Source organism: Petromyzon marinus, chromosome 44 (genome assembly GCF_048934315.1).
Source record: "Petromyzon marinus isolate PM22_M1 ecotype Great Lakes invasive population chromosome 44, UKy_Petmar_22M1.pri1.0, whole genome shotgun sequence".
Lineage (NCBI taxonomy): Eukaryota > Metazoa > Chordata > Hyperoartia > Petromyzontiformes > Petromyzontidae > Petromyzon > Petromyzon marinus.
In genome coordinates this window covers 10,585,764-10,607,305 of record NC_133710.1, presented here as the reverse complement: position 1 = coordinate 10,607,305, position 21,542 = coordinate 10,585,764, and the positions used below count along the sequence as shown (strand labels likewise).

The 21,542-nt window shown below is 51.3% G+C and overlaps 2 long non-coding RNA genes across 2 annotated transcripts; both read left to right on the top strand.

Annotated features, from left to right (window-relative positions):
• Positions 1 to 1,440: 1,440 nt before the first annotated feature.
• On the top strand, positions 1,441 to 10,011 carry LOC142930900 (uncharacterized). Its single transcript, XR_012946878.1, has 3 exons — positions 1,441 to 2,244; positions 8,882 to 8,936; positions 9,943 to 10,011. It is a non-coding gene; the product is annotated as an uncharacterized LOC142930900 (long non-coding RNA).
• A 482-nt stretch (positions 10,012 to 10,493) lies between these two features.
• Positions 10,494 to 21,185, top strand: LOC142930899 (uncharacterized). The gene is made up of 3 exons (XR_012946877.1): positions 10,494 to 10,727; positions 14,746 to 14,822; positions 20,206 to 21,185. It is a non-coding gene; the product is annotated as an uncharacterized LOC142930899 (long non-coding RNA).
• The last annotated feature ends 357 nt before the right edge of the window (positions 21,186 to 21,542 follow it).

Sequence of the window (21,542 nt, the reverse complement as noted above, 5' to 3'; positions counted from 1 at the left end):
CGTGGGGAGTGGAGTGGGGGGGAGACGTGGGGAGTGGAGTAGGGGGAGACGTGGGGAGTGGGGGGAGACGTGGGGAGTGGAGTGGGGGGAGACGTGGGGAGTGGAGTGGGGGAGACGTGGGGAGTGGAGTGGGGGGAGACGTGGGGAGTGGAGTGGGGGGAGACGTGGGGAGTGGAGTGGGGGGAGACGTGGGGAGTGGAGTGGGGGGAGACGTGGGGAGTGGAGTGGGGGGAGACGTGGGGAGTGGAGTGGGGGGGGAGACGTGGGGAGTGGAGTGGGGGGAGACGTGGGGAGTGGAGTGGGGGGAGACGTGGGGAGTGGAGTGGGGGGAGACGTGGGGAGTGGAGTGGGGGAGACGTGGGGAGTGGAGTGGGGGGGAGACGTGGGGAGTGGGGGGAGACGTGGGGAGTGGAGTGGGGGAGACGTGGGGAGTGGAGTGGGGGGGAGACGTGGGGAGTAGGGGGAGACGTGGGGAGTTGAGTGGGGGGAGACGTGGGGAGTAGGGGGAGACGTGGGGAGTGGAGTGGGGGAGACGTGGGGAGTAGGGGGAGACGTGGGGAGTGGAGTAGGGGGAGACGTGGGGAGTGGAGTGGGGGGAGACGTGGGGAGTGGAGTAGGGGGAGACGTGGGGAGTGGGGGGAGACGTGGGGAGTGGAGTAGGGGGAGACGTGGGGAGTGGAGTGGGGGGAGACGTGGGGAGTGGAGTGGGGGGGAGACGTGGGGAGTGGAGTAGGGGGAGACGTGGGGAGTGGGGGGAGACGTGGGGAGTGGAGTGGGGGGAGACGTGGGGAGTGGAGTGGGGGAGACGTGGGGAGTGGAGTGGGGGGAGACGTGGGGAGTGGAGTGGGGGGAGACGTGGGGAGTGGAGTGGGGGGAGACGTGGGGAGTGGAGTGGGGGGAGACGTGGGGAGTGGAGTGGGGGGAGACGTGGGGAGTGGAGTGGGGGGAGACGTGGGGAGTGGAGTGGGGGGAGACGTGGGATTGGAGTGGGGGAGACGTGGGGAGTGAGGGGGAGACGTGGGGAGTGGAGTGGGGGAGACGTGGGGAGTAGGGGGAGACGTGGGGAGTGGGGGGAGACGTGGGGAGTGGAGTGGGGGAGACGTGGGGAGTGGAGTGGCGGGAGATGTGGGGAGTGGAGTGGGGGAGACGTGGGGAGTGGAGTGGGGGAGACGTGGGGAGTAGGGGGAGACGTGGGGAGTGGGGGGAGACGTGGGGAGTGGAGTATGGGGAGACGTGGGGAGTAGGGGGAGACGTGGGGAGTGGGGGGAGACGTGGGGAGTGGAGTGGGGGGAGACGTGGGGAGTGGAGTGGGGGAGACGTGGGGAGTATGGGGAGACGTGGGGAGTGGGGGGAGACGTGGGGAGTGGAGTATGGGGAGACGTGGGGAGTAGGGGGAGACGTGGGGAGTGGGGGGAGACGTGGGGAGTGGAGTGGGGGGAGACGTGGGGAGTGGGGGGAGACGTGGGGAGTGGAGAGGGGAGAGACCATCAGTTGTCCATGGTCACAACATAAAACATGCGGCGAATCCACGTCTCCATCCAGGCTGATGATGAGGAGGATGGCGACGATTTGTGGTAACCACCACGTTGTGTACAATGTTTGTGTTTTATGTTGTGACCATCGACAACTGATGGTTGGATGAAGCGGCCTCGCAGCTCTCAGATCCCGAGTTGCTGCTGATGAGGATGTTCTTGTTGTTGTTGGCTACGTACGGTGCGAAATAAGTTCAACGTACATGTTGAGGTTGTTAATTATGATCATGATGTTCATGTTGTTGATAATGTCATTGATGATATTGATGTTGTTTATGTTGATGCTGTTGATGATGATTTTAGTTGTGTTGATGTTGTTGATGTGTATGTTGATGCTGATTTTGATCATGTTGATGTTATTGATGTGTATGATGATGTTGTCCATGATTTTGATTATGTTGGTGATGATAATGTTGTTGATGTATGTTGATAATTGTTGAAGGTGTTGGTGTGTATATTGTTGATGTTTACGATCTTGTTGATGATAGTGTTGTTGATGATGTTTTTGATGTTGACGTTATTTATGTGGATTCTGCTGATGACGTTGATGTTGTTGATGATAGTGTTGTTGATGATGATGTTGATGTTGCTGTTGTTGGCCGCTTCGTGCGCGCGTAGAGGATCAACCGGGACGTGCCACAGGGAGGGAGGGAGGGGGGCAGTGAGGCGGGGTGTGGGGAGACAAAGGCAGCTGGGAGAGAGGCGGTTCTTGGTAATGTGCTGCACACACACACACTCATGGGGTGGTATGGGCGGCTGGGATCGCTATTTCGAGGCCACAGTTTGACTCCCCGTACAGCCGCACACGCCGACTGCGCCCTGCTGCTGCGAAAGTACGCAGTGGATACGCGGGCAGCACCCTGCCGCCTCGTACACGCATTTGTCTCTCCGCTTTGATAGTGGCCGTGTTTCATTCATCCCATCAGCCACACGGCCTTCCCGCTGGGAGTGCGTCATTTCAGCAGCAAAAACTCTGGAGCGGTTTTCCAAATGCGATGTCTGCGGTGTCTCATCAGCAGCAGCAACGTCAGGCTTGTGCTTGAGACAATGCTGCTGACAGATGTTGTATGCAAGGATACTGCTCTCTGTGAGATATGGGCCCGAGATGACTGTGTTCTGCTTTCTGTGAGTGCGTCTTCTTTGTTTAGTGGGGAGCCGTTGAGTGGCGGTCAGCGCGCGGCGCTACGAACCCGGCGAGTTCGATTTCTTCTCACGATCAACACCGGTGACGATGATCTGAATGGGTCCTTGGCCTCATCTAGGTTGACTCAGCCTCAAATTAGTATCTGATGCGGTGTGTAAGCATCGCCGCTGGGGAGACAAAGGCGGTCGGGCGTGCTGCTGGCCACCCACCCCCTTCATAGGTGCTCGCTAACAGCACTTGCTCCTACAATCTGTTGCAGGCTATACGGGGGATATTTGTTTTTGTGTGTGCGTGCACCCGTGGCGCGTGTGTGTGTGTCTATCTGTGTGTGTCTATCTGTGTGTGTGGCTGTGTGTGTGTGGCTGTGTGTGTGTGTCTGTGTGTGTCTGTGTGTGTCTGTCTGTCTGTCTGTGTGTGTCTGTGTGTGTCTGTCTGTGTGTCTGTCTGTCTGTGTGTGTCTGTGTGTGTGTCTGTGTGTATGTCAGTCTATGTGTCTGTCAGTCTGTGTGTCTGTCAGTCTGTGTGTCTGTCTGTGTGTGTCTGTCTGTCTGATGATGATCTCCCAAGCGAAATGCTGAGGGAGGGCGACGTTTGTGCACAGACTGCCCTATATGACATCATAACAACAGTCTGGACCACTGGACGGGTTCCGCAGGATTGGAAGGATGCCCTGTTACAGTCTGTGCGGTCCCCCTTTTTAAGAAGGGGGACCGCACAGACTGTAACAACTACAGGGGCATCTCACTCCTCAGTGTGCCGGGAAAGGTCCAGGCAAGGATTATTCAACATCGCTTTGCCAGGCACGCTGAGGAGTGGCTTGCGGAGCCCCAATGCGGTTTCAGGAAAGGGCGGTCCTGCACAGATGCCATATTTTCTGTCCGTCTGCTACAGCAGAGGTGTAGGGAATTCCAACAAGACCTACATCTCTGCTTTATTGACCTGGTCAAGGCCTATGATACCATCAGTAGGCGTGGGCTCTGGGTTGTTCTTCGTGCTTTTGGAGTACCTGACCCTCTGCTCACGATCATTAAGGACCTTCATGATGGTGAGCGGGCCCGGGTCAAACTACGTGGCCAGGAGTCAGAGCCATTCCCTGTTAACCTTGGGGTGCGACAGGGATGTCCTCTGGCTCCCACATTATTTAACATCTATTTTGACCACGTAGTTCGTGAAGCCTTCAATAGCTGTACTGGGGGAATCTCCATATGGTACGGATATAATGGGAGGCTGATCGACGCCCGGGTGCGGTCAAGGGATGGCTCCCTATTGCTCAACCACGTTATGTATGCTGATGATTTGGTAATAGCTGTTCATTCAGAGGAGGAGTTGGAGACACTGCTGCTGAGACTGGAGCGTGCCACTAAGAGGTGGGGCCTTACCATCAGCCCCACCAAAACTAAGCACCTGCCTGGGTATTTTGTACCATCGGACACTCCACCCCCACAACTCCCCATCGGTGATGGAGCAGTTGTGGAGAGAGTGGAGAGTTTCCCATACCTGGGCAGTGTGCTTATGACTGGCTCCAGTTTAACAGCAGAGGTCTAACTCCGATTCAGTCGAGCGGCAACATCTTTTCATAGGTTGCGTAACGCTGTGTGGAAGCTACCTGGTCTGTCGCTCCGCACTAAGCTTCAGGTCTTCTCGGCCACGGTCATTCCCTCCTTTCTCTACGCTTGCGAAACGTGGACCCCCCTAATGGAACATCTTCGCCGGTTAGAAACATTTAGGCTGGCCTGCCTACGATCCATCCTGGGTTTAACCAGACTGGATTGTGTGAGCTCACAAATCCTTGAAAGATCTGGGCAAGGTCCCATCGGTGAGCTCCTCCGGCGGGCAAGGCTGCGATGGCTGGGTCATGTAGCCCACATGCCCAGCCACCGCATGCCGAAACAGCTTTTGTTCGGCCGGATTGTGGGGGCTAAGTGGGCGCGGCACGGGCTAGAGAAGAGATGGAGTGATGTGGTACAGGAGGACGTGGAGCTGAGTGGACTTGCCGATGGCTGGTACCAGCGGTGTCAAGATCGGCCTCTGTGGAGGAGGCTCGTGAAGGACGCTACTGGGCAGTTGGAGGTAGTCGCCCTCCAACAACAATGGAGGGCGGAGGAGTGATGCTCAGAACAACGAGCGGAGCGCCGGGTGGCTAAAGCACAGCAGATTGGCACAGTAGGGGGCACAGGTGGTGCATCAGCCAGTCATCTCAGTCAGTCGACCCGTGGCACCTGGGTCTGCCCCGTGACCTCCTGCCAGCGGGCGTTCGACACTTCACGTGGCCTCAGGGTGCACATAGCCTGGCACAAGCGTCGTGGTGACGTCACCGCCACTTAGTGGCGAATGGCGGTTGTTGTTGTCTGTCTGTGTCTGTGTGTCTGTGTGTGTCTGTCTGTCTGTGTGTCTGTGTGTGTCTGTCTGTGTGTGTCTGTCGGTGTGTGTGTCTGTCTGTGTCTGTCTGTGTGTGTCTGTGTGTGTGTCTGTGTGTCTGTCTGTGTGTGTGTCTGTCTGTGTGTGTGTCTGTGTCTGGCAAAACAACCCCCTACCTCCTCGCGGTTCCGGACGGGCAACTCTGTCATGGACAGTGCTGTGGGGGGAGGTCCAATGTCGATTGGCTCCTCCCCTCATGGCATCTGTGTCCACCACAGGGGCTAAACGGGGGCTCTGGATGGGTGCGAGGGGCTGGTAACCCCTCCACCTTCAATTAATTACCACTAAACCGCGAATTAAGTATATAACTAATAAGCTTGTGCCGGAGGCCCCGGGGGGCCAGGCGTCTATGATGTCTCCTGGCCAAACCCCAATTGGCGGAGCCAGGAGATTGAATATCTACCCTCGGGGCGCCTCCTGAAACAACTAAAAACCCCTACGGGTGGCCACGTGGAATGTTCGAACGCTCACTGCGGAGGAGAGGCTGCCACTCCTCTGTCGGGAGCTGGACCGGTACCGGCTGGATCTATGTGGCATTCCGGAGGTCCGGTGGACCGGTTCTGGCTCCTGCCACCATGAGGGGTGGACAGTCCTCTACTCGGGGCAGCAGACTGTCAAACAACAGGCTGTGGCTCTTCTTTTGAACAAAAGAATGAAGGGGGCGTGGGAGCGTGGCGGTGAGGTGTGGGAAGCTGTAAGCCCCAGGCTACTTTGTGCTCTCCTTCCCATCAACCGGAGGCGAGGCATGGTGGCCGTGGTTACTTATGCCCCCACCGAAGATTAACATCCGTGGAGGGATGCAGGCAAAGCCGATGAGTCAGATGCCTTCTATGACCTCCTGTCACAGGTGCTGGCTAAAGTGGCCCCTCGGGATAGAGTCATCATGTTGGGTGACTTCAATGCCCGAGTTGGTCATGATGCTGGCACCTGGTCTGGAGTGATTGGAGGGCATGGGCCAGATCAGCTCAATAACAACGGTAGGAGGCTGCTAGATTTTTGTGCAGCCCATGGGCTTGTAATTACCAACACGCTGTTCCGGCATCAGCGCATCCACACAACATCATGGATGCATGCCGGGTCCAAGCAAGAACATCGGCTGGACTACATAGTGACGGACCAGTGGATGCGAGCCCATGTCCTTGACACCAGGACCTACCGTGGAGCTGATCTGCCCTCTGACCATCGACTAGTCATCTGTAAAATGCGCCTGCCATTCTTCCACTCCGGTGGTGGGTGTACACCAAGGACCCCATTCCAACCTAAAGTGGCCTGGTCACAGTTATCTGATGAAAGTTGCAAGTGAGAATTTCATCATCGCTTGCGGCTGGGATTGGAATCGTCCCCGACTCCTCCTGATGTCGAGGGTAAATGGGCGAGGTTTAGGACTGTGACTCATGCAGCTGCAATGACTGCTTTGGGTACGCGGTCCAGACCTCCCCAGAGACCCTGGCTGACAGAGGAAGTGTTCAGGATGGTTGAGAAAAAGCGACAGGCCCACTGCCATCGGCGACAGAATCCCACGTCAGAGAATGAGGAGGCTTACCGCAGCCTTCGCTCGGAGGTTCGGAGAGTCGTGAGGCGCTGCAAGGATGGGTGGTGGTAGCGGGTTGCTGAGGAAATGGAGTCTGCCTCAGTGGCCCGTGATCACAAATCTCTATTTAACTCCATCAAAAAAGTAACCTGCAGCGCCACACCTATTACCATCATTAGGGGAAAAAACAGTGATCCAATCTCTGACCTCCAGGAACAGGTTTGCAGATTTGCTGAGCATTTCTGTGAGGTCCTGGGGGAGGGAAAATCCCTCAGCCAGGAAAACATCGTGGTACAAAGTGAGGATGACCCTGCTGAGGCTCCGGTGCCTCAAATATTGGAAGAAGTCACCCCCTGTGAGTGGCTGGCTGAGGTGCCATCTGTTGAGGAAGTACTGAAGGCGATCCGGAGTCTGAGACCAGGAAAGGTAGCGGGCAGGGATGATCTCCCAAGAGAAATGCTGAGGGAGGGTGGCGTTTGTGCACAGACTGCCCTATATGATATCATAACAACAGTCTGGACCACTGGACGGGTTCGCAGGATTGGAAGAATGCCCTGGTGGTCCCCCTTTTAAAGAAGGGGGACCGCACAGACTGTAACAACTACAAGGGCATCTCACTTCTTAGTGTGCCGGGAAAGGTCCTGGTAAGGATTATTCAGCATCGCCTTGCCAGGCACGCTGAGGAGAGGCTTGCGGAGCCCCAATGCGGTTTCAGGAAAGGGCGGTCCTGCACAGATGCCATATTTTCTGTCCGTCTGCTACAGCAGAGGTGTAGGGAATTCCAACAAGACCTACATCTCTGCTTTATTGACCTGGTCAAGGCCTATGATACCATCAGTAGGCCTGGGCTCTGGGTTGTTCTTCGTGCTTTTGGAGTACCTGACCCTCTGCTCACGATCATTAAGGACCTTCATGATGGTGAACGGGCCCGGGTAAAACTTCGTGGCCAGGAGTCAGAGCCATTCCCTGTACACCTTGGGGTGCGACAGGGATGTCTCTGGCTCCCACATTATTTAACATCTATTTTGCCCACGTAGTTTGTGAATCCTTCAATCGCTGTACCGGGGGAATCTCCATATGGTACAGATATAATGGGAGGCTGATCGATGCCCGGGTGCGGTCAAGGGATGGCTCCCTATTGCTCAACCACGTTATGTATGCTGATGATTTGGTAATAGCTGCTCATCTAGAGGAGGAGTTGGAGATGCTGCTGCTGAGACTGGAGCGTGCCACTAAGAGGTGGGGCCTTACCATCAGCCCCACCAAAACAAAGCACCTGCCTGGGTATTTTGTACCATCCGACACTCCACCCCCACAACTCCCAATCGGTGATGGGGAAGTTGTGGAGCGAGTGGAGAGTTTCCCATAGCTGGGAAGTGTGCTTATGACTGGCTCCAGTTTAACAGCAGAGGTCTCACTCTGAATCAGTCGAGCGGCAATATATTTTCATCGGTTGCGTGACGCTGTGTGGAAGCTACCTGGTCTGTCGCTCCGCACTAAGCTTCAGGTCTTCTCGGCCACGGCCATTCCCTCCCTTCTCTACGCTTGCGAAACGTGGACCCCCCTAATGGAACATCTTCGCCGGTTAGAAACATTTAGGCTGGCCTGCCTACGATCCATCCTGGGTTTAACCAGACTGGATTGTGTGAGCACACAAATCCTTGAAAGATCTGGGCAAGGTCCCATCGGTGAGCTCCTCCGGCAGGCAAGGCTGCGATGGCTGGGTCATGTAGCCCGCATGCCCAGCCACTGCATGCCGAAACAGCTTTTGTTCGGCCGGATCGAGGGGGCTAAGTGGGCGCGGCACAGGCTAGAGAAAAGATGGAGTGATGTGGTACAGGAGGATGTGGAGCTGAGTGGACTTGCCGATGACTGGTACCAGCGGTGTCAAGATCGGCCTCTGTGGAGGAGGCTCGTGAAGGACGCTACTGGGCAGTTGGAGGTAGTCGCCCTCCAACAACAACGGAGGGCGGAGGAGCGACGCTCAGAACAACCAGCGGAGCGCCGGGTGGCTAAAGTACAGCAGGTTGGCACAGTAGGGGGCACAGGTGGTGCATCAGCCAGTCATCTCAGTCAGTCGACCCATGGCACCTGGGTCTGCCCCGTGACCTCCTGCCAGCGGGCGTTCGACACTCCACGTGGCCTCAAGGTGCAAATGTCCTGGCACAAGCGTCGTGGTGACGTCACCGCCACTTAGTGGCGAATGGCGGTTGTTGTTGTGTGTCTGTCTGTGTGTGTCTGTCTGTGTCTGTGCAGTTGTGGTGACTTATTGCGCCCCTTGCGACAAGCAAGCCAGCATCAAGACCTCAAGGTAAGTAAGGGTTAAACGGATGTTTTGTTTCTGTGTTACTTTATTTATGTTGTATTCACGATATGGTATTAAATGATAATGTACACTATTTATTCTTATTTACGAGTTTAATGATTTCCTTTTTTGTGGAACCGTAACACATGTCATAACACTGACCGTATGATGGCCATTTAAATAAAGCCCTTTCTTATTTTTATGACTTACGAACTGTTCGACTTACGAACGTGTGTTCGTAAGTCGAGGGCTGCCCGCATCCTGTTGCCCATATAAGATTTGCCTATAAGACATTTCTCGTTATGTCCCTTACACAGGAGCCCAATCTCTCAGCGGCACAGCAATCTGGAAGGAGCTTGCCAGTTTAAATCCTCGTTGTTGTTGTTTTTGTGGTGGGCAAGGCAACAGTGGTCATCATATGGAAACACTCGGCCCCGTCGTAGGAATGTGGCATTTCCGCCACTGCCTCAGGCCTGTACACAAGACGCTTATTTACGTGCGATGAAGAAGAGGCCATTGCCCGAAACGTCGTATTTCACATTATTTTGTTTTGTGAACCGAAGCGGCCCCAGGGAGCGCTGTGGGGGCTACCGTCCCCCGCCATCACCGAATTGTCGGGGCCGTTGGCCCCCGACTCCCCCATTAAATTCATACCACTACCACAACTGCAACACCCGGTGTATGATTATGCCCGTGGGTACCCGTGTACCTTACGGCGCAGCTCAACTCACGCGGTAACCACCGCCAGCAGCATCGCGTGCTTGAATTGTGTAATCTTGTTTCATTTACCGTCGCAGCCGGTCGGAAGCAACTAATTAGGCTGCGCTGCGGAATACCCGCTCACCAATTGATCTCTACGCGCTACACGCGCGGCGCGTGCCGTGAGCGCCGCTGCTCCTGCACGCCCCCGTACTGGCGCGGGCGAAGTGCAACCAGTACCACACGATGCAGAGGCTCACCACTCCACGCACTAGTGCATTTAATGATCGAAGGACCCGTACTTTAATTCCAGGGTGATAGCACGTTACTACTGCCCCGGCATGCGCGTCAAGCCCCGAGTGGACCCAACGTAAACACGTAGGTAAAATTACTCACTCACGCGCAAACAAAAGATTCACCGCGGGCAGGCTCGCCACACCACGCACCGCCCCTCCGTACTCACAGAGATAACACGACACGGTTGATATCCTACGGACGGTTTATTCCCCACGAATAAACGAACTTGACTGTGTGTGTCAGTACGGACCAGCAGGACAGGTCTAACCTATCTCGCTACTGCCTGATACTTAATCGACCTGTCTGCCCTCTATTTTCTCTCCGAATTTCGTCCCTTTGTCTTACCTCTCTCCCTCGTACTTACGGTCCGACCTCGCAGCGATGGAGGTCGCGGATAGATGATCCTGTAAACAGAATCTGGCTGTTCTCTGCCCCGTCTCACGGACGTGCGAGTAACAGTCAGGTGACGGCTCCCCGATCCCTCCCTCCTGTTGATCTCCAGTCAAATAAAAAAATGGTCCCTTGCTTCAACAAAGCGTCCCTTTTTATGCTCCTTTCAAAGCCCTCGCAGCGCCCATCCGCGGTGCATCACGGGTCGGGCCGTTAATCCACGGTGCCTCATGGGTAGAGACGCTAACCCGCGGTGCATCATGGGTAGAGACGCTAGCCCGCGGTGCATCATGGGTAGAGACGCTAACCCGCGGTGCACCATGGGTAGAGACGCTTAACCCGCGCTGCCCTCGCTCCCCACCTGTCTGCTGGTCCGCGTGTGTCTTGGGCATCTCCTCACTGCGGTTCTCAGTGAGTTCGCCGTGGTCATTTAATTCTAAGTTAAGCCACGGCGCCGCAGTGCCATTTGGCCTGGGGGGGGGGGGGGGGCTGCCAATTCCCTGACCCTGAGAAACCGTGGAGCACCCCCACGAGGGGGCCTCTCGGGTAAAAACTCAGGGCAGGTGCCCCCCCCCCCCTCCCCATGAGGCCCTACTTGAGTGTGTGTTTATGTGGGGGGGGGGAAGTGCTGTGACGGGAGCCGGGTGGCTTCTCGGTCGCAGCAGCAGAGCGACGGCTCCGGTTTCGACGGAGCGGCTTCGCTGTTGTGGCACCACAGCGCAACTTTGACCTATCCGGCACCGCGCTCCAAAACCGTACAACGCATCGGCATTGCGCTCCAAAACCGTACAACGCATCGGCATCGCACGCCGAGCGCAGCAGCCAATCCGACGGGGCCCAACGCGTCGCCCTCAGCCAATCGCGCACGCGCTAACGCGGTTTTAACACGGCGAGCCGACCAATGAGGGGCCTCGGTCTCGTTGGGGTTGCGCGTGCATTGTGGGTAATGCAATCCACTGTCCCCACCGACGTTAAGCGATGTGGGTTGTTTCAGTCGTCGGTTGTTTTAATCACGATTTAGTTTTAAAAGTTTGTTTATAATGTTGTCCTGGCTACACGGTTGGCTTATGAGTCGCCTCGCTTTGAATGTACAGTAGAGGCTGTTTCACACAGTTGCGTTGATGCCTCGCTATCCCTTACAATAGGCTCCCATGTTGAACGGTCATTTAACTAAAAAAATAATTGCGATTTAAATCGATAATACAAGATTCGCATGTTCTGTGAGGTGCTTAACAGTGGTCGTGGTGTAAAGTCAATGTCTTATTAAGTGAAATTTAGTTGCAGTTCAACTACACGTTCATAAAAGTTAATGAGGTCACGATAACAAGAAAAATGTATAATTATAAACTCGTCCCAAATGCTGAAATGTTCAAGTGATTTTCCATAAAAGGGGAAACCACTTCGCTAAAAGGGGAAACCACTTGAACCTTTAAACTCACGTGTTAAGAAGCGCGGAGTACAGAAGGCATCACAAAAATGGTCACCACATCTACGCCTCTATATAAGGAACGAAACAGACTTCTACACAAATCTGGCTGTCGCCTGATGAAGCTAGTTGTAATTACTGGCGAAACGTCGTACTCGGATTGTAAATGTTGTGGCTTGGCTCTCCAACACACCGGTGTGCTGTACTAGTGACGAATTGACATGTTCTGTTTACGTGACAACCCTTACTAGTTGGCTGTGTCGGGTGGTGGCGGGTTTAACGACACATCTACGCGATCTAACCCAAACCCCCCCCCCCCCCCCCCTTCTATTATGGATCACAATACATGTGCGTGCAATGACGCTTGGTATGTGTTCAACAATATGCTAATCCACTGCCAGATGAAGGCCTCGGCCCCTTGTGTGGGCTATTTGACCATACTTCACTGTGCTGGTCACTGTGAGTTGACCTTGGGGGGGGGGGGGGGTCAGGGGAAGGTTCCAGGACTCGCCACTCGCCCTGTTTACCGCGCGGCAGTGCACGCACCACGGTGCTACTCCGCTACACTCGCCCAGTCAATGGTGTATCACCTACTAACCGTTAATTAGGAACCATAATGATTCTTTCTATCAATATATTATTGTTAGGGTTAAACTTAAGTTACTAAGGTTACGTAGGTTTCATTTGTGCCAGTGGCCGCTAGCATAATAAGTAATATTTTTAAAACATTTTTCAAAACACTCTTGAATGAAATGTACCGTACTAGTAATGGCAGAACTCCACGACTCCAGGAAGTGACCCCGAAGCTTGCCACAACGTAAGGGGGCCGTGGTGATTTACAGCCAACGTCAGTTGAGCGTGGACAATTAGACCCAAGCCGAAACATAACATATAAAAAAAGATTGTTTAAAATGTTTTGTTTTAAAGGTAGAATATAGTGTTGTCATCAGTATGACATAAGTATACCAAGTTTGCAGTCGATACCACATTGGGAAGTGGGTTAAATTTGAGTTACAAGATTTGAGGATACAACAACAACAATAACAGACTGAGTGAGTTAATAGAAAGCGTGTAAAAAACTACGTTTTGTATTTGAAGGCAAACGAATTCAATTAATTTGTATTACGAAAGGGTCATAGTCCTTTGAGTGTGTTAGTTATACTCCTGTGAACAGCTACATTAATTGCTCAGCTACATGAATACTCGGAGCTAGTAGCCAGTAGCTAGGGTTAGTATCTCTGCTACTTGGACATCAAAAGGCAGTGCAGCAAAATCCATTACTGTATTGCACTGTATAGTAGTACTTTTATGCTACCAAGTCTAGCTCCTGGCCTTCAACCCGCGCTGACCAGCGTGGTATGGTCTAAATATACCCACGACCTGCAACAGCATGGGCAGGCACTCATCCAGCCGTCGATTGCCAAAGCATTGTACAGGGTGGTCCAGATGTCTTGTAACCCGTAATTAATTCATTGACCCCGAACTATTTTTTCTTTGCATATTAATTTCTGTTTTAAATAAACCTTATTTATTTCAGATAGCTGATACGAGTTCATATGATATTGAAGAATGGCTCGTAGGGAGCGTATGGGCTCATGAAAGATCACGAACCAGAAAAGATATTCGAAAGGATTTTGAGAAAGATTTAACAAAGAAGCTCCACCAAAATGTACAATATTGAGATGGGAAGATAATCTCTTTTCCACAGGATCACTTTTGGATAAAGGACTGGGAGACAATCTCAGCGAGGAGCAATCAATGCGCAGCAGTTGCCGAATCAGTTCAGAGCTCACCCAAAAAAGTCACTACGAAAAAGATCTGAACTTGGTGTTCCAAAAACCACAACGTTAAGGCACATGAAAGATTATCTTAAATTGACATCTTTCAAGCCTATGTTTGTCAACGAGCTAAGTGATGCTGAATTACAAAAACAGAAGTGAAGCATGTGGCCCGTTTCTTGAAGTTTTTGAGACGCTCCCACAACGTGGTAAGGTTTTGTTTTCAGACGAATGTGGAATCTATCGCAGTGCATTTGATAGAAACGTTTATTTCTGGAGTAAGGCTAATCGACGTTGTTGTGAAGCGTTTGAACATAATCCGCCACATGTTATGATATGGGCGGCAATAACAAACATTTGATTGGTCCTTATTCTTTTGATGCATCTGTTCACCAACATTCTCATCTGACCATGTTGACGGATGGGTTTGTTCCGCAGCGTGAAATCTCTAATCTCCTTGGTCATGTTTCGTTTCAGCAGGACCTGCCCACTCTGCAATCTCTGTTCGAAAATTCCCCCCAATTTTTTTTTGGGATAAATGGATAAGCAGAGGCTCAGCAAATTTTACAGCACCGCTAAATTTGCCCCCGGGGAGTCCTGATCTCTCTTGACGTGATAACTCACGATGGGGATTATCTCAAAAGAAAGATACAGGAGCACAGAAGAGTTGAAAGAGGCTGTGAAGAATACATTCGCTCAAGTGGCAGTGTGGCGTAAAATTTCTCATAGGACATAGTGCCAAATCATCCTGTGCAAAGAACATGCTGGTTCTCATACACATTGATATTTACAATAATAATATTTTATAAAGTTATGTAATTTTTACATTGTTTACATTATATTAAACGCCCGTTGGTATACAAACATTAAATTTTATATCATTAAATGGGGGTCATAAAACATCTGGACCACTCTGTACATGTACGTCTTTTGAGAAAAATGTACAAACGTGTTTAAAATGAAATAGCCATTACCTTTTAAGTCTGACACCATCACATTAAGTGCATAACTGCATTTTGTCACCAGAAGGGAGTTTGTACACTGAATTCTGTTTAGTAGGTATGATGAGTTTGGTGACTCGCTTTATTAATATAACCTTGGTTAGTCATACTGTATGTACTACATGAACTATAAAACTGAGGTGAATCAATTGTGGTGATATTCGCATCCTGTTCAGGTGCTATTAGGCACAGATGTGTCACGATGAATCGCCTTTGTCTCCCAGTCTGAGGTGGAAGAAACCCTGAAGAGGATTTAGGCTCACAAGGGAGCAATTGGAACCATTCGTGGTGAGCACTGAGGGTGAGCGCCATGGCACACGCCGGCTCCTTGGCATTCATTTGAGCCTGAACACCCGCGGCCTCCATCAAAACGAACCCTCCTCGAACATGAACTCGCTGGCCGGGTCGATGGTCCAGTATTGGCCCTTACCGGGCCGACTCAGGCCCTTGGGCAGCTTCACGAATCGCTCGTTGAGCGAGAGGTTCTCTCGCACGGAGTTCTTCCAGCCCTGGTAGGCGTTGACGGAATAACGGAAAGTGACCCTGTAGGAACTGTTAGATCTTGCTGTGACGATGAGGGCGATGTAAGAGATGGGTGGCTTCTCAGGCCGATGCTGGGCCCTCGGGGTGTGTCTCTTGTGGCTACACAGCCAGGTGGCGTCCGAGCCGGGCAATTTTGAAGAAGCGTGGACGCTCAAAGACGCCTCCATGGTTATCGTCCCCTCTGTTCAGTGCACAGAACGTGGCACGCACACAAAAGTCATCAGCAGCAACGTCAATCAGCAGCAGCCGTGGTCTAGCCATTTTGGATGAACCCTTTCCCACTCCACTGTAAACGTTCACCACACAAAGCTGTCTAGCGCACAGCAGTCATCACTTGTTTTTAACTCAAGGAACTGGGATCCCAAAGATCAAGTCACTTAGAATGTAGTCACTTGAGTGAGGTCTTGTAAGATAAGCGGGGTGAGCCTAGTAAATGCTCGGACAGGTGACCGCCAGGGCTTGCCAGGCAGTTTAGGTGTGGAGCTGCAAGGTGTGGCGAATAGATGGCAATGTTGATTCTTAGTCCTGTGCGTGCGTAGTCGGATTTGTCAGGGTACCCCAGTTTCACCCATTCCAAAAAGATTCATGAATCGTACTGGCCAAACAACCCATTGTAGCATCCCCTTGAGAATGAGTCTTGAGGCTCATGAGATGTGCAGCCATCTTCTAGCACACGATGATCTCTGCGTGAACCATTACAGGCATGAACCACCACGTCTGGTTATTTAGAATCAAAGCACATGTCCTTGAAAATTCGAATGCTTTATCACAGCCAGCAAACACGCTCTTGCAATTTGTGCAAATAATGAATTGTGATGGTGCATGGATGAACGCCTCACTTGAGCTGTCACCATCTCTCACGGTCTAGTGATGCGACAAACGCCATCGTCGTACGAGCCGGTCGCGTCGCTCCGTCTACATGGCGGCCTTCCTCTCGAGCACGGTTCCCTCCTTTGGCTGCTGCTCTGCTGCCAGCCTTGACCCATTGTCCATAGTCATCCCTTCTAGCCATAACGTGTCCTTGCTCAAGCCCTGCACTTACTCTCCTTAGCAATTTAAATGTAATCGGTATGTTGAACGTCTTTTGCACTGTACATAGCCAAAGGAGGTGCAAGGGAAGGACAACAAATGAAACATAAAAAGCAGTTCTAAAGAAATTAGTTTTCAATCTAGATTTGAAAGTGCAAAGCTCCAGGGACTTCCTAATATCAGAGGGAAGAGCATTCCACACAGTTGAGGAAGCGAATCTGAAAGTGTGCGATATCGTAACTCTCTTTTGTTCAATGGATAGCCAAAAGCCACTGTGAGGATGACCAGAGTTCACGTGATCGTTTACAGTATGCTCCTTGATAAGATCAGCAAGGTATGGTGGTTCATTTGTAGCAAAAACTGTGTGTAATGAGTGCAACCTCATAATGTATTTGTTCGGCAACAGGAAGCCGATGCAGCTCGTCGAGCACTGGCCAGACATGATCAGATCTTGCAGTACCCATCACGACATGTTCAAAAGAGTTTTGTACACGCTGCAAGCTTGGTCATGTTTTAGGCTAGATGTCCCATAGAATATTGAGTTTCAATAATCTAGCCTTTTTGAACACTTTGCTACATGCCACCGTGTTGGCTTTGTCACAATCCAATAGTGGTCGAATGTGCCTTAGAGCCCTGATATGAAAATTGCAGGACCTGACTATATTTTTCACATCAGTAATCAAACAACATATGCCGGTCGAGTATGGTGCTGAGGCTCTGTAGATAAGTAGATAACTGAATCCTGGAGTCTCCAACTGCCACACCTGATCCTCCTGCAATTTATTTTGCCAACCGGCAGAACTTGCGATTTTTTTGGATTAAGCAGCATTGTTGTGTGAAAACCAATCTTTGAGATTACCGAGGCTCTCCATATCTAACTAAGACTTCACTGCTGTTTACAATTGTGTATTAGTGGAACTTGATGTCAAAAGATGAGATATCGGTGATTGGAAAGACATGTCGAAAAAATAGGAAAGGTCTGAGGATGGACCCTTGTGGTATGCCAACTAGGAATGGCATCGGCGATGACTTCGTCACCCAGCTTAGCGAACTGGTCGACCATACAGGTATGACTCAATCGACCCCAGTGCTGTACCCTATACACCGAACCCTGACCTTTTCCACACGATGTGTATCTCGTGGTTAATGGAGTTGAAGGCAGCTGAGAGATCGAGGCCAACCAATGCTACGGCGCACTGGTCATGATCTTTTAGAGGTCATCAATGATCTTTAGTAGAGCCATCTCAGTGCTGTGGAACTTCCAGTACGCCGACTAAAACAGGTTTGAGATCGGATGACAGTTTGCGAGGTCACTGGCTCAAGCCAACTTGTTTCTGGGAAACAGTCCTCGCTGAACGAAGATTTGCCAGGTGGGCAATCAGCAGCACAAGCATGTCTGAGCATAATTTGAGAATTGACATGTGGCTGTAGTCAAGTAGCAATGTATTATTTGGCAGTCTTATGCTGAATATCGACACCTCTGCCACTGACGGTGTTGCCATCAAGTTAGAAACTGCCCTCTTGATCGTCACTATTTTATTGGCAAAGAACGTCACAAGTACTGTGCACAGACCCGGGTTGACTTGGTGATGGGTGGTTGCAGTGCAGCAGACCCTTCATGACGTGCCACAAATTACAGAGGTCGCGAGCCGACTTGTTGACACGCTTAGGACGATCTGCGAGACTCAATAATGGGTCGATTAGCAGAACTGCAGTCGGCTCCATAAGCGAATTAGACAGCCTTGAAACCCGTTTTCTTCCAAAGGCGTTCCAGCCTCCTCCGCATCTGCTTCGCAGCAATCGCTTTCAGTGACAGTTACTGTGCTTTCCCCATTCTCTTTGTACTTGTGTAGTGACTGACTCAGAGACACTAAGAGTAGGAGGCACTCTATTTATTAACAGCCTTAACAGTTCACGCAAAGTAACTACTGCTCCCAGTCAGGACAGCTGGCAGACTGCCCGACTGACGACGCCGAGATGGTGAAGACGGAGACTGCGGCGAAGACTCCAGTAGCACGACGAGGGGATCCCACTCCAGGCGACAGCCCCGAGCTCTCGCTTGGGGCCCCCTTTTATCCTCCTAGCGTGGCCTCGCTCCGCCCCAGCCATGTCCCCTTTCTAGAACCTACTAGCATTCCCGCTCTGTAACCTTTTCCCTACATCCCTCTCTCTGTTCTATCACGTGACCTGCTGCCAGTCAGGGCTGCTGCAACTGCAGATCCCCTTATGTGCCAGCAACCAGCGCTATGCTACATAGCGACCAATTCTATGTCACTGTACTTGTTTGCATGGGCACAAGTTCATCAAGAGCAGCAGTGGTATACCCTTCAGTGGACTCAACCCTATTGGGCTTAAAACAAAAAGGATTAACAAAGTACCGGCATGCTCTGCTCCAAACCTTCTATATAGTGGCAAGGAAAACTATTCTGGCCAACTGGAAAGACCAAGACCCCCCCCCCCCCCCACCCTTTGGGGACTCAACCCTAGAACTCTCCTCTTTCTAGCAGGAATGGAACATTTTAGACATCAGTTAAAATGGAAGGAGAGGGAATACGAGGTCATGTGGTCTCCGTTTTTGTTGAACCCAGCATCAATAACCATGGAATTATAGGCCGGAGAGAAGGGATAAGGGAATCGGGATAGACTCTGGACACTACCCCCCCCCCCCTTCCCATTACATAGGGATGGTTGCTCCTGGAACATAAAAAAAGCTGACAAGCCTGGACATCGCGTTTGTGTTATTTTATTTTGGGTCTTGTTTGGTTACATTGTTCCCTCCGCCCCGTCATTTTTCCTGATTTCCTTTCCTTCCCCTTGAGATACTTTGTTCCCTGCCATGGCGGGGCGGCGAGCCCAGCTACTCGTCCGTTCCCCGATCACGAGAGTGAACTGACTCACTACATCAATCGCACGTTTGTAATATGCCGTCTCGCCCTCCCTTAACATATTCCTACAGTATCCTTAGCTCTTTAAAAACAATTTTAAAACATTTTTCTAAAAACAGTTATGTCGTTTTATCAATGAGCTGCAAATGAATCGACCGATTGAATCTTCTGACGAAAAGCATCGTGGGCCAGTCATTCCCAGTCTGTGTGATATCGTAGTGACGGGTGAGCGAATCGTCGTTAATGCCATTTCGCACGTAACGAGACTGATCTGAAATACCCACGTCTTCGATAATTACTCGAGTGGTTTCAACCGGAGAGTTGACCGATCAGTGATCGCTTCTGCACGTTGGATGCTGGGCCGAGTCTGCTGGCGAGCGCCACCGCGGTATCGGCAAAGTTTGTCGATCCGAGCCAAGAGAAGTTCCCGGGATGACCCCGCATTCTCCAGGGAAGGGGGAGGCATTGCTGGACCAGGCCGCTCGGCTCGCTCAGCCGGGGTCCCGCGAAAGCAGCAGAAGCAAAAGTCGCAGTATCGCCATCACGAGGTGGTGTTGCTGCTGTTGTTTTTGCTTTTGTTGCTGTTATTGCTAGTGTCACTGCTGCTGTTGTTGCTGCTGCTGTGGCAGTTGCTGCTGTTCTTGTTGCTGTTGGGTATGCGTTTAATGAATGCGAGGTAAGACTCACTGAGCAGTGCAGAATGTAGCAGTGTGTTCTGCCTCACAATGCTCCACAGAGAGTACATTGCGAGACACGAAACAACACACATGCGCAGGCTAATTACGTGATCCCAAGTATTATGAATAGTGGGTTTTGGTAGATGTCACTAGAAGGAGCAATGAACGATGGTCAATAATTAAAGCGGAGTTGCAGCCAAGGATAGGAGTGTTTGAGCGGACTTCCTCCGAGGAGATGGAGTGTGTAGGTGCTGGGTGGATCGATGCATCACACGATCGTGATGGGTGGCAGCAGTTTGGGGAGGCATTCATTCAGCAGTGGATTGATCATGGCTGATAATGAGCTACCCACATTGAAACAAGCTCAGCAAGGCTGGTTCATTGCTGGGTCATCACTGCCTGAATGTTGCCTCATCAAGTCACGGCGACAAACGTTTCTTCACTGACGGTCTTCTTCGTCATCACCGCACACACACGATTTCGACACGGGCTCATCCGAACTAAGGTCCGTCTTTTTCATCCACGTTTTGTTTTCTCTCTCTCTCTCCAGATATAAGCACATTTTGCACGTACCGGCATGTTGCTTGTGATCAACCTCCAGTCGTCGTTCGCTCCCCGACATTTCAACAATTCACCTCGGATGGGAATATTCATTCACTCCGCCCAGGAGCTGCGCGCGCCGCGTCCGCCGCTCCCCTCCTCGTCGCCGGTTCACCGTCTCCACGTGGCCGTTTTGTTTCTAACCCACGCGTCCACCCGCAGCGAGCACGGCGATGGGGAGCAGCGGCCACGACAAATAAGCAGCAGCGCGAGATGTGTTGCGGGTGCCACGGTGGCTAGGAGATGTTAACTACCTCGCCCGGTACACAGGAGGTCGTGGGTCCGATCCCAACCCCGACACCTGTATATTTGGAGTTTGCGTGTCTCTCATCATCATCACGGTGGCTAGGAGATGTTAACTACCTCGCCTGGTATACAGGAGGTCGTGGGTACGATCCCAACCCTGACGTCTGCTGTATATTTGTCTGTCTTCCCGTGGTCGCGTGGATTTTTTTCTCTGGGTCCTCTCTATATTTTAGAATCAATATCACTCGTTTAGAGTCTTTGGCTACCGCTGTAAACGTGTCACGTGATGATGATGACGAGCCACCACTTCGTTGAGCTCTCCATTGGTGACCAGGTCGCTTCTGAAAAGGAGCTACGCAGCTCAGTGGGTCTTGGCTGCGAAGACAGCGAAGTTCGTTACGGAAGGAATGCGAGCGATTGGATGCAAATGGGAGGAGAATCTAATGCAACGTTCCTCGGTAAATATGTACAGAGCTAAAAAGGCCATGCTCACAGATGTCTTTGAGCAAGGACGTGGCTCACATGGAGAGAGGGAGAGCGAGAAAAAATGAATAATGCCGGTATTTGTAATGCAAACACTGTATGTTGTGCTCCTGTAACATTCCCGTTCGGCTGTAATGTGCACTGATGCCTACTTTATTGAGGGCGCTATTGGCACATCAAATAAAGATTGATGGATTGCAATGTGTGTGTAATCATGGGAGAGAATACTGGATATACACATTGAATTAAACTTTGAATGGAGAGCATCATTCTAAAATATCCTCGCACAAATATTTAATGCAAGATAATTTATACCCTATTAACTATAAGCGCACATTTACGACTTTATTATTTTTGCACGATACATAAAGGCACGCATTTACACAGTACACAACACTTTCATTATCAATACATTTACTCCACAAACATTTCTACCAACTTCATTATTTAGCAGTAGAGCGTCTATATTTAACTACGCATTTCATATAATACATGCTCACAGTGTACTAAACCATTGTATAATGTATCTACACATTATTATGATTTGTTGTAAATTGC